This window comes from Spermophilus citellus (genome assembly GCF_964194105.1).
Source record: "Spermophilus citellus genome assembly, chromosome: 12".
Classification (NCBI taxonomy): domain Eukaryota; kingdom Metazoa; phylum Chordata; class Mammalia; order Rodentia; family Sciuridae; genus Spermophilus; species Spermophilus citellus.
This window is the reverse complement of record NC_138198.1, coordinates 120,331,040-120,347,879: the sequence shown is the minus strand read 5'-3', so window position 1 is coordinate 120,347,879 and position 16,840 is coordinate 120,331,040.

The window sequence follows — 16,840 nt, the reverse complement described above, 5'->3', positions numbered from 1 at the left end:
GATGATGTCACCTGGGATTCTTGCCTTTCTGCTGCATGTGTCTTTTTTCTGCACTGACAAGTTTTTTTCTCTCTGTCTCTGCTGTCTGAGATATTTTAATGATGTGTATCCATGTGAGAGGTTGTTTGTTTCATTGTCTTCATGTTACTCCACATGGTTATTCTCTGACTTTGGGGAAATCTGTGCTTTTTTATGTGACATCAATAATGAGAAATACCTTCTCATTCCCTCCCCGATCACTTACTCCACTCTACTCACCTCCCTATTAATGTTATTCCATATATTTCATGTAGTGCACTTCATATATACATGGATATTTACATATTTGAGACATAAATATCAGATACATATAAATATGATTTACCTATGTATATCTCAGATTCATTATGGTATATTGTACACGGAAATAACAATTTGGTGGATTTCATTCCCCGGTGCTTCCCTGTGCCCATACCACCTCCCTCCTGCTCCTTCTTCTGGCTCTGCTCTGCTGATCTTCTTTCTATTTCACAAGAACCTCATCCCCCTTTGTCTGTGAGGACTTGGAGACACAGTCCTTCTCCTATTGAGGAGAATAGCCTGTGAATGAGTTCCACAGTACCTTACTTCTGTCCCTAGAGTTTCTCTATTCTCTGGCTAGCAGACCTGTAAACCCTACCTAGTCACCCACAGAAAGTGTCAGAAATCCTTTAATTTTCTTGGACAAATATCTGGCAGCCTGTTGCCCTGCCAGACATGCAGGCCTCCTGCCCAGCCTCTTCCTGGAGGACTGTCTTCCCATGAACTGTGGATTAGATGGTGGCTCTGTGATTCCAGGTCTCTGGTGGATTCCAGGGGGGGAAAAAAATGTGAATCTTCAGATTGTTTAGCTGTTGCTTTTGGTGTTGAAAGTAGGGAAATTCCACTCTGGCAATGATTTCCAATCTCAGGTAGACACTAAACTGTTGAACTTGTTCTGACAAAAGCCAGAAGTCTACCTGGAACTCTGTTACACTTAGAATGAAGTTCAAATTGGTCCCACTGAAATGAGAGCCACCATGTAGACTCCAGCGGCCTCTTTCTTTGTGACTGCATTCCCCAAGGCTTCACTTGGGAATCCTTAAGAACATAAGGAGCGTAGTGTTTGCACTTTTCCCGACCTGCAGAGCTTCACTGATGACCAGGATGTGGAGAGCACTGCCCAGGTGGGTGAGGGTGCCCTGCAGGATCACACAGCATGGGGGCACTGGCCTTGCAGAGCTAACATTCATTGTATGTTTATGTGCTGAGCAATGGAAGAAGGGGACAAGTCACAGTCTGCAGGCTCATAGTGAGCCTGGTCCACAGGGAAAAAAAACACAGAATCTAAGAAGTAGCATTCAAGCTGCCACATATTGTCCTAATGACACAGATAAAGTGCTCCAGGCACAAGAGGAAATGCCCAATTACTTCATACTCTTTCTCCTTGAATTCCAGGCTCATATTACTGGGATACTCTAATTTTTGACAAGGCTGATGCTGCAAAAGATTACAAAGGAAATAAATTAACCTTTATCACTATTTAACATGTGGTTCTGTTACCGCTGTTGACCAGTGACGAGTCCTTGCTTCCCCGATGTTGAAGAATAACAACAAAGAAGCACGCTGAGGCAAGGTCAGAGTAGAAATTAGAAGTTTATTAAAGGACAGCAGAAAAGACTTCTCCCGGAGGAAGAAGGGGACCCAAGAGGTGGAATCCGTGGAAGTGCGGTTGTCTCCCCTTCTTATAGTTTTGGGGATGGAATGTAGGTTGGAAGGCCCGAGGGGTGGGACACTTCTTTGTGATGGGCTATCTTTAAGTTTGCTAGGGGCTGTTCATTAACACTTCTTTGAGGTGGACTTTGGCCTAGGGCCTTTTCAGGACTTCATTAACATTCCATGAGTTGTCCTGTGTTTTCCCTGAGTCATTCCCAGCATGGCCTCCATTTTAGATTTCACTCGGTATTAGACCCGATTTACCTAACTACACTGACTACCTAACTTTAAATCTGGCTTCAGTTCCTCTTTTCTCCTCTCTTGCCTATACAGTCATAGACTCCCTTCCAAATAAGAGTTTACTGAGGAATTACCAGAGAGATAAAAGATCAATAAGAGGAAAGGCTATCACAGAAAGCTGAGAGGGAATATTTTTAGAGAGAGTGAGCCCCATGCTGTAAATAACTATTTGGTTCTATACTTTTGATGCTCAGGCTGTTAGGCCATGCATTTTAAAAGCAGAAAGTTCACCCCAGTTTGCACTCCCCATGAAGTCAGAATTTCAATCTGTAGTTTCATAGTTTGCCTGAGCAAGCAATTTCCTGACATGCAAGGCAGAATGTTCACAAGTTGGTTATTTTAATTTCTATATGTGTGTTATCTTTTTGTGCTGATCAATGTAACATTTCCTTTCATTCACAAAAGTTCTTAATGACAGGAAATGTTTTAAAACAGTATTGGAACCCACAAAACCTTTGCAGATCAATATATTTACATTTCAGAAATGCAACATTAGCATAAAAATTCAATCTTCCCATTTCTTTCTGTCAGGATAAAAACTCAAAGGAAAATGGTCTATCTCAAAGGATAGTGAGGTCCCGCACTGTACTCTTTGAAGACCTCACATGTGGAAATCAATGAAAGGATTGCTCACCATTCCCACCTCCAATGAGAAATACAACATAATAAATAAAACCTAATTCTGAACACACTGTGAAAGAAGAAAAAATAAATGAGAACCTCAAAAATATATTTTAAATATTCAGCACAATGCATATTTCTAAAGTAAAATAAAGCAAAGGTTTTTAATGTATTGAAAGTGCATAAGCAAGGAATGGCAAAAAAGTTACAAAAATCACATACGCACATTCATTCATGGTAGAATTTCAGAAGCTTCAGTTGGTTCACTTTAAAGATGATATGCTGTCTTTATCTAAAAGAAATGATATGGGCCATCTTCAATTCATGTAATTATTATAGAAACACAGATTCACATGGAATAGAAAATTCAGCTGTAATTTTCAAGCACAAATAAAGGTAATTAATATTAGGTGTGTGTCTTTGGGCTTCTTTCTAAGTACCTTTCTAAGTGTGTAAATGTGCTATATGCACCCAGGTACACACTATTTCTAGTTGTTACATCACATAGTATTCAAATTATCCTTCATTAGTATTGTTATGTGTTTTTATGTGTATATGTGCACAAAGTAAATATTCATAATCAGCTACCTTTTATATCATCTAACACTTTGCATTAGCTTTCACTTAGCTTTATGCCAATAGCATTTTCCAAATCCTTATGGAATCTTAAATGTTATTTTTTAATCCATGTTTATCATAACATTTTATGGATATGCTAATCTAATGTAACCATTTCCAAATCAATGGGCTTTTACTTTATATCTAAATTGTATGATTATTAGGGTATTACAATGATAACATATGTTCTTTATTGTAGTTATATCTAGTTATGCCTATAGGATGAATTATTAGAAATTAAATCACTACATAAAATGATGAATATGCATTGTACATATTACAGCTATTCTTTATATAAACATAATAGTGATTTATACTCTAATTTAAAGAATAAGAAAATGACATTTAGGCATTCTAAAAGAAAAGATTTGGCTGGATATCAAACACTGTATAAGAGTTGGGATTATTATGAACATTAATAAGTCAAAAGTGTGTAAAGATACACAGTAGCCATGGTTTGACATATAACAAAAAAATAAAAACTAAAAACATGTACAGTGTATTTCATGTATATATAGCAGAAAAATCTATTCTTTACATGAGGTTTAGCAAAGAGAACTTTTTTCTTTTTTTGGTACTGGGGGTCGAACTCAGGGGCACGTGAACAGTGAGCCACATTCCCAGCCCTATTTTGTATTTTATTTAGAGTCAGAGTTGCTCAATGCCTTTTTTTTTTTTTTTTTTTGCTGGGATTGGCTTTGAACTCATGATGCTCCTGCCTCAGCCTCCCAAGCCTCTGCTATTATGGGCATGTGCCACCACTCCTGGCAGCAAAGTGAACTTTTATACTGATTGCTGAAAGACACCAAAGAATGAAGCACAGAGTGAGGCAAGAACTTTTCAAACACTAGCAACTACCCATGTCAGGACTTGAGGCAGAAAGAACCTTGGGCTATCTGAAAATCCAAAATAGGAAAACATAACTCAGTGGAGTGAATTAGGAGTACCAAAGTTAAAATCGTATCTCAAGAGTTAGCTTTCCAAACATGATGGACATTAAAGCACATGTTGAGGAATTGAGATCTTTTTCAAAAAAGGAAGCTTGTTCACAAGAGTATTCAGGAAAATATTGAGGAGACAACTAGCCAGTCTGAGCAAGACTAACTGGAAAGGATACAGCCCTGTAAAAGTTGAAGTTCATTATTACAGCAATATACACACTTCAACAAACAGCTGGCCTCTCTGCTCGGCTTGAAAGCTCATAGCTGCTACATATTTACTGTGACCTCCTGATGGTCCCTCCAGGCTTACAGAGTTACGTGTGGAAGGACATGGCAGTTTATACTCAGAATTGTGCACTCCATCTCCCTGGCTTCCATTCTTGTGGAATCACTCAACCTTTGTCTTCTGATAGTTCGAGTTACTAAGTCTTCCACTTTCTACTGCTTAAGCAGAATGTGGGTTTATGAAATGGAGAAAAAAATAAAAATAAGTTTTATCAAGTTCTGACCTCTAGGTGGAATCTTCTGGTAGTTTTGACTTCATTTACCTGTGTCCCAGGAGAACCTCCTGATCGTGAGTAGCTTAGCAATAAGCTATGGTTTGGAGTTTGTATTCCGGTTTTGGACTCATCCCTTATGCAGACAACTTATTCACAGCATTAATTTCTGCATCTGAAAAAGACACCTCCAGACATATATTGAGCACGGACTCCATATGTGTTAAGTGACTAGTTTTCCCTGCCCTAAGATATAAAATCCAGGAGAGGCAACAAAGGTGCCCTCCTCTAGAAGTGATTAGGGGAATTATGTGGAACTTGAAGAAACATTAATAGCACTGTTAGAAAAATAAATGTTTTCAACAGACCAAAAGCAAGTAAGCTGTTTTATAATTCCTGGGCACTATTTGATTGGAAGATTGTTAAAAATATTAGTCAATTTATCCAATTGACAGTTTCCATAAAGGAAAGAGGTCAATGATTTAAAGAATATGTTCTCCATGCGGAAAATGAAGATGCTCTTTGAAACCTGCTCAGAAATAGATTTGGTTACAATTTACACACATGTCAATATCATCTTTTTATCTGTTGTACTGTATCCGAAATCTTAATTATTAGATTAAGAATTATGTATGACTGTTAAGGTCTGTAAACAAGTCTGGATGGCGCCTGGCAAAATGCCAGAGGGAGTGGTTTGTGAAGTAAGGCCAGCGAGCCATTAAGTGAGGAGACTTCTTATTGGTTGACTGCTGTATCTAGTTTATGCTAATTAAGATAAACTGTGTGAAATGTATAAATACCGCTCCTGTCCTACAATAAACGGCTCTCACTCCTGCTGTATCAATCTACACAAGTTGTTCGTTGCTGAGGGCCATTGCCAACTAGGAATGACGCATCGAAATTTCCTTGCCAGTGTACCCCATGTTAAATGGACTTGCCTTGGAATTTCGCTGTTGACATTGCATGTAAGGTGACCTTGCTCAAGGACCAGGGCGGATCCGGGTTTAGAGCTGATCAGGTTTGAGGAAGTATCCCGGTCCTTGGGTTTAGGGCGTTCCCGGTTTAAGACAAGTTTAAGGCATCCAGGTTTAAGACAATATGGGTTTTAGGGAAGTTGGAGGTTGAAGATTATTGCTGCTGGAAATAGGGCGTTCCTGCTGCCTGAGCTCCCGTTGAGTTCTCGGGAGATTCAGAAAGTATTTTGGGAAAAAAGCCTCGTGGAGTAGGTGAATTGGGCGGCAGCAGAACTGGGATTTCCCCAGAAAGTGTATAGAGGCCGGTGTGAGTTCGGGAATAAAGATTGCTGTTTGAATCTACAAAGCTGTGAGTGGCTCGTGATCTTGTGCCAAGCCAAGACATTGCCAGTTTGTCACCCCCTGGTTATTTTGCTGCAGCCGGACTGCGGCATATGACAAATGATTATCATGTGATTCTACATGGTTCCTTTTGTTACTCTTATCCAGCAATTTTACTAGTTCAGAGAATTTTCTTAGAATTATATAAAATACTGGGTTAGAAAATTGGATAAAATTTTAAGTCTTATAACAATAAAGGAATCTGATGCTGTACATTGAATATTTCTTTTCAAAATGATAATTAGAGAATGAATATTTGTGGTTCATGGATTTATTAAATTTCACAAGGGTTAATTTCATGCTTCTAATGCTTTATTTAAATGATTAATACAATATATAATTAATTCACAGTATAGAAGAACAGGACAAACTAGAATTAAAATATGAAGACTCACTACTAATTAAGTATGGAGCCAATTAACAGTGAAAAAACCTTAGCATTTTTCTCTAAATTAAAGATATGATTTTATTTAGAAATACTACATCAACATTCAGGAACACAAAAAATTTGGAAAACTGTGTGTGCACTCACACGCAAGTGTTTACACACATATTTCAAAGAGAAATAAGTACTAATATAATTAATTACTCAAAATATGAACACAAGACCAGAATTAATTTTCTTAAGCCTTATCCTTTAAAAATTCCCAATTATTTATCAAAGAATTATTTGGTTTATTTTATATTAAAATCCAAATGCAACCACAATATAAATATTTATTTTAGAGTGATAATAGAATCTATACTTTTAAAATTTACCATCTCTTTGTACCATAACTTTGTTTTCTGAGTTTCAATGTCTCCTTTTTTTTTTTTTTTTAAACGGGTGTGGTGCTGAATTTGGTCCATGCAATTACATTTCTTTTTTTTTTTTTTTTTTAAGAGAGAGTGATAGAGGGAGAGAGAGAATTTTTTTTTTAATATTTATTTTTTTAGTTCTTGGCGGACACAACATCTTTGTTGGTATGTGGTGCTGAGGATCGAACCCGGGCCGCACGCATGCCAGACGAGCGCTACCGCTTGAGCCACATCCCCAGCCCCTCAATGTCTCCTTTTTATTAACAGGCACAGATATCAGCCTTATTATGCACCTGTGAAAATCAATAACTTTCATTTTTATGGAATACCTGACAGTAGGGGCAACTGATAGTGAACACTGAGAAATATTTTCATTTGAATCAATAAGTATTTTATCATAACTCACAAAGTTATTCATATCCATTTTTACAGAAAATATCAGAAGTTGTAAACGTGGCATGAATTAAACCTCAGTCAGTTGGTGAAACCTTTTACTGAAAACACAGGTGGTAGAGAAGTAATTAACATCAACATCTTGTTCTGTTCCAGACTGTAAAGCTAAAAGATTACTTACCTGTACATTGGGATGAAAATAACTCACTTTACAACTATAAGCTAAAAGGCAGCAAACTATGTCTCTTCAGGTGAGGATACTCTCTCCAATCAGTGATATTGAGGAAACTGGATGTCCACATGCAAGACAATCAGATGGGACTTACTCCCTGTATATTGCTCTATACACAAAAGTCAACTCAATATGGACTAAAGACCTAATGTCTTCCTGATACTGTAAAACTCCTAGGAGAAAACATGGGGGAAGTGTTCTTTGAATTAAATGGGTAGTAACTGTTTGCTTAACAAACCACACCGAAAGCCCAGGAAACAAAAGCAAAACTTATAAGCAAGAATATGTCAAACTAAAATAATCATAAAACTAAAGAGGCAACCTAAGGGTTGAGAAAAAATATAGGTAAGCCAGATATTAAACAGGGACTAACATAAAAAACAAATAATGAAATTATACAACTCAATAGCAAAATACTCCAAATAATCCATTTAAAAAATGGACAAAAACCTGAATAGATAATTTTCCAAAGAAGACATGCAAAAAATATACACAAAGGTATATTTTTAAATGCTCAACAGCATATTTCCTCAGGGACATACAAATCCAAAACTTAATATAATGTCACCTCACTACTACATTAGGATGTCTATTATCAAAATGATAAGAGATGACAAATATTAATGAGGGTGTGGAGAAAAGAAAATTCTTATGTATGTTTCTAAAAACAGATTAGTAGAAACTTTATGAAATATAGCTTAGAGGTTCCTCAAATGATTAAAACCAAAGCTATCATGTAACCTAGCCCTCTGCTGGATAATACCCAAGGGAGTGAGATCCACCACATGGAGATATATCTGCCAAGTTTATGTGTTTATCAATAGTGTTTTTAAAATCATTATAGGGAGATAGCTCAGCAAAACTATGTAAGTGAACTTCTATTGATGGGTGCATGGATAAAGAAATGATGACATTTCCTTAAAAAAGGAATACATACTGCTACTTGTGGCAACATGGATAGACCTGGAAGGCATTATGCTAAGTGAAGTAAGTCAGAAGTAGAAAGAAAACTACTGCATGATCTCATTTTTATGTAAAATCTAAAAACAAGTTCAATACTGAGAAACCAAGAATAGAGTGTTAAGAGGAGGAGGAAATGAGAAGGGCGAGGGTAGCACTTGAAATTATGAGGAGTCAGTCTAAAGAGCTCATGTGTTGCATGAGGATGGTAGCTAATAATATTGTACTGTATACTGGAAATTGGCAAAGAGTGGTACCGCCGTTTACTAGGACTAGTCTTTGCTTCCCTGAATGCTGAAGGATAGCACCAAAGAAGCACCCAGAGGCAAGTGTAGAAGGCTTTATTAAAGGACAGCAGAAAAGACTCCCCCCCCCCCATGGAAGAAGAGGACCTGAAAGGCAGAATCCGTGGGAAGGGGAGGTCTCCCCCTTTTATATCGAAGGTCTTTTTTTGTCCTCCCACATTCCTGTCCTTTGTTTCACTTTATCTTGCAGGTGATGGGGGATGCAGGTGGGAAGGCCAAAAGGTGGAACACAGGTGGGGAAGGAGAGATCTGGGCAGGAATGACCTAGGGTGATTTGATTAGCATCTCCCTGTTTTGCTGGGAGCTGCAATTTCCCAGGTTTTGTTCTGGTTTCCCGGGCTCAGACTGGACTCCATTTTCTTTATGGACTCCATTTTCATTATTATACTTGATATTAGACCCAATTTACCTAACTACACTAACTACCTATCTTGAAATCTGGCTTCAAGAGAATGGTTTTAGTCCTCAGCACAAAAAGAAGAGAGGTAACTCTGAAAAGTGAGTAAAAGGTTAATCTGTTTGAGTGTAGTAATAATGAAACTATGCATTTGTATATAAAAATATCATGTTGTATGCCTTAGAATACATACTATATAGATAATCAAAAGAAATGTGGCAAGTCCAAATTTAAATATACCATACAATTAAAATACAGGCTGTATTTCAAACACTTAATATAAAAAAAATGTTTATTAAATTTTTTATATTGACTTTGAAAGGAAAGTGAGGAACCAGGAGACAGGTGAGTAAGAAATGAATGACAGAGACCAGGCAGAGAAACACAGGAGAGTTTATTTGTCAGAACTGACAAATAAAGGCACATGTCACCATAGAAGGAGAGATGCAAAACCGGTTTGAGGTTGAGGACTTTTATGGGGAAGGCTCAGAGATTAGAGCCAGGGGTTTCCTAATGCAGGTGGTTAAGGGTGGGGTTAGTATGAGGAAGGGGTGAGCCTTTCTTAGAAACACCCTAGGGCAGGAAAGTGAAATTTTTCTTAAAATGGTGGCTGTCACTTAAGATGGCCATCCAGATGCTAAGAAACAACCTTACAGGCAATGCCCTGAGTTTAATTCCCAGCACCACCACTGCTAATATATATATATATATCTCAAATTATGTGACCAGTTGGGATGGAATTTTTTCATTATGCTCAATGATTTTGAGAAACACCCAAGTTTTGCTTATCAATACTGTTTTCAAAATCATTATTATTATCACTGTGTTAGTCTGATATTAACTTATAAGACATTTTGGATATGTCAAGTTTGGTCTATTAAAAATAAAACTGCTATGAATATCAAAAGAAGAATACAATGCATAAGGACTGCATTAACAGATTCAAATGATGAATCATCCAAATCAACTGCAGTGCTAGGTACTAAGATGAATGATGTAGTCATTTAAGGTCATTTACATCTAAAGAGCTGTAACTGTGGCTCAGTCTGATGCTCAGAAAATTCCATGACAGACCCTGTGAGAAAGAGCACATTGTATTTTTTCTTCTATTTTTATTTGATTTGTCAAATATATTTATACTTCCTTCTCAATATTCTTCCAATAATGCTCAAACTCATACTCTTTGGCCTGAAATTTGGATCTCTCTAGTGACTTAAACTGAAAGACCCCAGCCCCATAACCTAAGGCCTGATTATGAAAAGTAGAAAGTATGCAGTAAACAGGTGAGCTCACCACATGACTTGTTAGAAAGGGCACCCTGACCACATCACAGGACATGCTTGAGCAAACTGGGATCATAAGCGGGAACAGGGAGGAAACACAATGTAAACCTGTAAGATTGATGAGTTTTTCGGGAACCTATAGTGAAAAACAAGTTTATCATAGTGAAAAACAAGTTTACCCTTTAAGTGACGTGTATGCTGGATTCAAAAACACCTGTTACTGTGCTAGGTGGAAAACAACTCCTTTTTCCCTATAAAAGATCTGTACCCCAAAGCCCGGTGTGCCAGTTCACCAAAGCTTCGGCTGAGGTTTTGCTGTGCACCCGCAGGCGCCTGTGTATTAATAAACTTGCCTCTTGCTTTTGCAGCCAGTGTGACGCTAGTTCTTTTGGACGGGGGATTTGAGGGTCCGGGGGTCTTTCAAAACAAACAAACAACACAACTTTTTCCATTCTTCTTACACCTTATTAGAATAAAATGGTCCCTGGGGACAATATGAGTTAATATAATGAAAGACCCCAGCCCCATAACCTAAGGCCTGATTATGAAAAGTAGAAAGTATGTAGTAAACAGGTGAGCTCACCACATGACCTGTTAGAAAGGGCACCCTGACCACATCACAGGACATGCTTGAGCAAACTGGGATCATAAGCGGGAACAGGGAGGAAACACAATGTAAACCTGTGAGATTTATGAGTTTTTCGGGAACCTATAGTGAAAAACAAGTTTACCATAGTGAAAAACAAGTTTACCCTTTAAGTGACGTGTATGCTGGATTCAAAAACATCTGTTATTGTACTAGGTGGAAAACAACTCCTTTTTCCCTATAAAAGATCTGTACCCCAAAGCCCGGTGTGCCAGTTCACCAAAGCTTCGGCTGAGGTTTTGCTGTGCACCCGCAGGCGCCTGTGTATTAATAAACTTGCCTCTTGCTTTTGCAGCCAGTGTGACGCTAGTTCTTTTGGACGGGGGATTTGAGGGTCCGGGGGTCTTTCAATATAATATTCAATTCATTGTTGAAGAATAAATGTCCTTTTCCTTTACCATTCTTTTCTAAGCTATATATTTTGTCTATTTGGAAAAAAAAAAAAAAAAAACCTACTTTATGGCATCCTATCAGTATAACATAATTTTATTCTCAAAATTTTACTGTATAAAATCCTATTCCTGTGAGACTGTTTAGATCTTTCTTGCATTTTCTTCAAAACCAATATCTTTGCCTGCAATTTGTATTACAAATTTCTATCTTGTTCATTCTTCAAATTTGGAATCATTGAATCAATTTTCCTTCATTTTCCTCAGCATAGACCAGGACAGATCTCCATAATCCATTCTGGCACTATGTACCACCCACTCAGTTCTTAACAAAGTTGCAACTTATATATTTCTGTGATCATTTATCAATCCTTCTTTGTGCCACCAGGCTAAGGAGGGAAAAGAAGGAAAAAAGAGACCAAGTTTGGTTTTATTCTCTAATATGTCACTAGAATGTGACATTCTGTAGCCAGATTTCAAGATAGGTAGCTAGTGTAGCTAGGTAAATCGGGTCTGATTGGAGTCTAATAGAGAAAAATGGAGTCAAGTCTAATGAAGAAGGTGGAGAACTATCTGAGTCCCAGGAAATCAGAAACTACATCTGGGAGATTGAAATGCTAAAGTCCCCCAGGTCCCAGTCCCATCCTAGGGATCACTCCCCCCCCCCCACCCCCTTGCATTGACCACCTGTTTTCCACCTTTTGGCATTCCCACCTGCATCCCCTATCACCTGCAGGATAGAGGGAAATCAGCAAGATAAAGCACAGGAATGTAGGAGGACAAAAGAAGGCCTTCCACATCACAGGGATGGGGCTGGGGTTATGGCTCAGTGGTAGAGCGATTTTATGTGAGGCCCTGGGTTCCATCCTCAGCACCACATATAAATAAATGAATAAAATAAAGGTCCATCAACATCTTTTAAAATATTAAAAAACAACAACAAAAAAGATAGAACAAGATGAGACTTCCCCATCCCACACATTCCATCTCCTTACTCCAGGGAAGTCTTTTCTGCTATCCTTTAATAAAGCTTTTTACTTTGTGCTCTACGCTTCCCTCAAACATCCAATAAGAAGTTGTCAAATGAAATAATCATTTGAGATGAGTGATTATAATCAATGAAATATAATAAGTCAACAAAATGTTCAAATGGTTTATTATCATGAATTCTAGTAAAAGTACTAATTAATATTTGAGAGTACTCAGTAACTTAAAGGATAATTATCAACTAATCTGTAAAAGCATGAAATTGCTTTGTGCTGATGTGGCACATGGAAAGTAATTGCTTGTGGGGATGAACACTTGAGAACATATTGAAGCCAGATTTAAGGTTAGGTAGTCAGTGTAGTTAGGTAAATCGGGTCTCATACCGAGTGAAATCTAAAATGGAGGCCATGCTGGGAATGACTCAGGGAAAACACAGGACAACTCATGGAATGTTAATGAAGTCCTGAAAAGGCCCTAGGCCAAAGTCCACCTCAAAGAAACAGCCCCCAACAGATTTGGAGATAGCCCATCCCAGAGAAGTGATAAGCCCATCCCAAAAGTCCTTCCTGCCCGTTTGGCCCACCGGTGTCCTAACCCTTCCCACCTACATTCCATCACCAAAACTACAAAAAGGGGAAACAACCGCACTTCCACGGATTCCACCTCTTGGGTCCCCTTCTTCCTCCGGGAGAAGTCTTTTCTGCTGTCCTTTAATAAACTTCTAATTTCTCCTCTGACCTTGCCTCGGCATGCTTCTTTGGTGTTATTCTTCAACATTGGGGAAGCAAGGACTCGTCACCGGTCAACAGCGGTAAAAAATAAATTACATAAGGCTTGGCCAAAAAAAAAAGAGGAAATAAAGGCTGTTAGTTTTAGCCAAAACTAATTCCATTATAAAAACAGAAAAAAAATGGTGATATGGAAAATATAATGGAGGGAAGGGGAAGAACAGTAACCACGAAGAAGAAAAAACATTCTTTTAAGTTATTAGAACCTAAAATTTTGGATTTCTTTGCTAAACTATTTATCTTTCTTTCTTTTATTTCAAATGAAATTATTAAAAATGTGGAAGACATCCTAGTTATTCTTCAGATGTGTATAGGCATAATATGCAACATATTTTCTTATATCTTAAATATTTTGAAAAAAATAACTGTATACAATGAAGAGATTATTTCATAATCTGGTAGTCAGTTTCTAACACATTAATAGAACTTGTGTTATCCTGAGTCTTAGTTCAAGTGAGCTACAGAAAATGGCTCAAACTAGAGAAGAGGCTCCTCATCCATCTGAGAAAGAGCAACCACCGGACAGCATTCCTAATTTTGGAGATTTATGTTTATATGTCTATATCTAGACATATAAATTTCTTTATATTGAATGTCTGCAATGGTTGTTCACATCAGGAAATGTGATATGTACTAGCAAATGAAAATGAATATGAGTTTACATCTTTTGTAGGGTAAATCTATTTGAATATTAAGGGGGACATTTGTCTCCTTTGTTTAAATACATTCCTCTCTCTCAAATCTGTCAATGCTTGAATCCTGAATCAGCCATCAATTCCATATGCTTTTGACCTAAAGGTAATAAACATAATTGACTTTCACTTTGCATCACTGGACAGGAGAAAGTGAAGGTGTGGTAGAACAAAGGTATATCTTCTTTCACATTAACCTGGATTCAGTGATGGCTACAAGTTTTCCCAGAGGTCATACATTTTAAATAAATTGGTACATTGTGCCTAAAAATGAACATATTTTGGAGGCTCAATCCTAGCTGTAGAGGAGAATTCAAAATAAGGTGGTGGAATGAATCCTAGGCAAGCAAGTAGTGGCATGTCCTAGCATTTTATGTACTTTAATGTATAAATGTCAAAAATTAAATGGCATCATGTATCTTTAGGGAAAGAGAACTAGTAGAATGTGGGTGTGTGTGAATAGGATGTGTGAGTGTGTAAGCTACAGTAACTTACTGTATATATTTTTGTGTACTTACACACACACACAATAGAATGTGTATGCACACACTCCTTTTTTGTATTATATCTCTGTATACAGATATAAAATGAAATGTATACACACATACAATCTATATATAGAGAGATCTATGTTTATATGTCTATATCTATATTAAGAGAGTGATTTTAAGGAATTGATTCATGTAATTGCTGGCAGGTTGAAAATCTACAGAATGGGTCAGCATGCCAGAGACCCAGGGAAGAATTAATTGTGCAGTTCAAGTGTAAAGACAAGCCTGGAGGGAGAGTCTCTTCTTACTTTTCATCTTATGGCTTTCAATTTATTGGATGAAGCCAACTCATTTTATGAAGGATAATCTGTTTTACCAAAATGCTAACTTTGAATGTCAATGTTGTGTAAAACGGGCCTTCCAAACAAAATCCAAACTGGTGTTTGGCCTAATATCTGAGTAGCAGGATCCAGGCAAGCTGAGGCATGAAATTAGCAATCATAAGCTGTAATTATTACTTTTTCAGTAAAAGTAAAACAATATTTAAATTATATGTATTTTAATCATAACCTAGGTAATGGGGTGGCATCATTTTAAATAAATTTATTGCTATGTAATGTCACCTAAAAATCAAAACTATTGAATATTTTTTATGTGAAAGATGTCCACCAATGTTGAAAAAAAGGTAAAGATTTTTCAATGGGTTCAGGATGTGGGGTAAACTGAAATAGTAAGGGAAATGATTTAAAAGGAATAATATTGCAAACACGCATCTATACCAGATATATCCAGCAATCTCTGAAAAAGTCCTTTGTTTAGGGACCTTAGAATTCAAAAGTATATATAGGATATTTCAACTTGTTGTGAGATATATCCTAGTAAACCCATTATAAATTGAAAGTATGCTCAATCCACTGAGTAGGAACACAGAATAGCTCAGCGTGGAAGGGATTGCTCAACCTCAGGATTATTGTGGGACAGGAGCTGGGGCTCTTTGCGGCTGTTCAGCATCACACAAGAAAACCCAATCCTGCTACATTTTGCTAGCTCAGGAAGTGACAAAATTCAATGTATACTTTCCAAAAATGTGTATCACTTTCATACCACCATGAATTGGAAAGGTAGACGGTACCCACTATAAAATGGTAACTGATTAGTTTGTTGAGGTCTTCTTTGAACTTGATCCTCTCTGGATGGAATTCCTGTGCCAGAAAGACATTTGCCTGGATTCTTTCAGTGCATTTCTTATATTTTATATTCATCATACATATTCTTATGTATTATTTGTTTTCACTTATGCAAATTGCAATGTTTCATTTTAATTGTATCCATAAATCTATAATTTACCAGAGACCTGGTACAACATAAAAGATACATTAAAAAATATCTATATTGTTTTCACAATTAAAACAAATAGGGTAGTTTTACAATTACTCTTTAAAATCTTTTATACTGCATGTTGAGTTTATAGATGGCATTGTTACCACCTATGGAGAAAAAAATACACTAGGCCATTCATTAGCAATATAAATAAAAAATAAATATAAATATTTCATGGTTCTAGAATAAAAATGGGAATACACATTGATTCTCATGTTGAAATTGCAAAACAAATATATTATGAATGAGAAGTCGACACAGACTCTAAGAAGTTAGTATAATTACCTTCTTAATTAATTTTGAGTTTCTTTTAAATTTAGGAGCCCTTATTCTAGATACTTGAAGAAAATAAAATAAATTAGGAATGGGTACTAGAAAAATGGAGAAAATGCATACATTGCAATAGATCTAGTAATAATGTAGTAAAATAATTATAATTCTGTTTATTTATATGCTTTAAAACTACTTAAAGCCATCTTATTGAAATGTAATTACTGAAAAAAATCTAGCAGTAATATGAAAAAATCTAGAAGTAATAGACTAAAAATTTTCTTGTTTCTCATTCTATTATTTCAAAAATTTATCTTTCAATTAATTTATTTTAATATGAAATTATAATCTCTAAGTTCATATAAAACTTGTTTATCAATCCTCATAATTTCCAGGAGTTTTGGTCACTAATCATAAAACAAAGGGAGACAGCAGGCACCACTCCGGACCAAAGCAGTTTAAAGTTCAACATAGCCACCTGGTAGGTATTATGTACTTGGTCAAATTAATTAGTGTTGCTGTGCCTCAGTTTCCCCATGTGTAATATGGGGTAATGATCATACCTTCCCAATGTGAGAATATAATGAACTGATTTGCGTGGAATCCTTAGACTAGAACCAGACATAAAGCTAGTCCTGTAAAGTATCAGCTTTGAAATGCTAAGAAGTGGTGCCACTAAATTGTTTCCCCTGAAATTAAATATATATTTCCCAGGCTTACATTAAAGCCCTTCCACAATGTTGCCCTTGCGTAATCTTCTAAATATGATTTTTATAAACTTGGA